We start from the raw sequence: 1,197 nt of genomic DNA on the forward strand, positions 1-1,197 counted from the left end.
TTCTGTACGATATTTTTTTTTTTTTATTTTGCAATTATGTTCACAACAGAGGAGCTTTACTTCCCTGAATGTGCATCGAGTTCCAGGGACATGGCTGAAAACACAGAAAGGCAATAATGGTTGGTTGGCCCGCTCGGTTCGTGGGTCATCTGGGCTGGGGTCAGAGTATGGACCGGGTAGGTCGGGGTTGTGGTGGTCCCACTCCATCCTGCTCTCCTCTAGAATTCTTCTAGGGTATGAATGTTTATTATTATTATTTTTATTGAGCTTTGTTTTTGTTATAGTATTGTCACTGTTTGTGTTAACATAAACCTATTTGGTTTAAATAACTAATCAGTTTACATTTTGCTATTATAGTTAGAATGTATCATAATCACCTTAGCTAGTACATGAAGTTTCATTATGCCTTACTATAAAACAGACTGCATAATAATCGTACAGACAGAACACGCGACAAGGTCCTGAGGCGACGTCTGCGGCTGGACCGTGACATTTAGGTGGGAACGTGCGCATCTCAAGCGTCCAGAGGGGAAATGAGCTTGCTTTTTGGGGGTAAGCCGGAGCACCCGGAGGGAACCCGTGGAAATGACCTGCAGGTGGAAAAGTCCTGGCTGGGATCTAAATCTGAACTATGGCTTTTCTTGCTGGAAGAAAATAAATTGCTTTCCTCCGCCAACCTAAAAAGGTTTGTATAACACAAATCCTTATTTGATAGTCCTGATAAGTGTTCCTGGATTGGTTTCGGTCTCTTTTTAGTCCAGGACTACGCTAATCCCATAGATGCGGTACAAGGAGGTGTTTGCACAGAGTTTAAAACATGCCTGTTTTTTGTTTTTTTTGTCATCGTACAGACAGAACACGCGACAAGGTCCCGAGGCGACGTCTGTGGCTGGACCGTGACATTTAGGTGGGAACGTGCGCATCTCAAGCATCCAGAGGGGAAATTATCTTGCTTTTTGGGGGTAAGCCGGAGCACCCGGAGGGAACCCATGGAAATTACCACAGTTGGAAAAGTCCTGGCTGGGATCTCAATCTGAACTAGGCTTTTCTCGATAGTCCTGATAAGTGTTCCTGGATTGGTTTCGGTCTCTCTTTCGTCCAGGACTACGCTAATCCCATAGATGCGGTACAAGGAGGTGTTTGGTTCTTGGCTCTTCTTCAGGGAGCCAGGACCTCCACATCTCGAACGAATCTTCA

General features: G+C 44.9%; 1 long non-coding RNA gene across 1 annotated transcript; it reads right to left on the reverse strand.

Annotated features, from left to right (window-relative positions):
- Positions 1 to 12: 12 nt before the first annotated feature.
- LOC110369581 lies at positions 13 to 683 on the reverse strand. Its single transcript, XR_004931802.1, has 2 exons — positions 378 to 683; positions 13 to 229 (listed from the first exon to the last, which is right to left on the reverse strand). It is a non-coding gene; the product is annotated as an uncharacterized LOC110369581 (long non-coding RNA).
- Positions 684 to 1,197: the final 514 nt, after the last annotated feature.

The sequence above is a fragment of the Fundulus heteroclitus genome, chromosome 10 (assembly GCF_011125445.2).
Source record: "Fundulus heteroclitus isolate FHET01 chromosome 10, MU-UCD_Fhet_4.1, whole genome shotgun sequence".
NCBI classification, from domain to species: Eukaryota; Metazoa; Chordata; class Actinopteri; order Cyprinodontiformes; family Fundulidae; genus Fundulus; species Fundulus heteroclitus.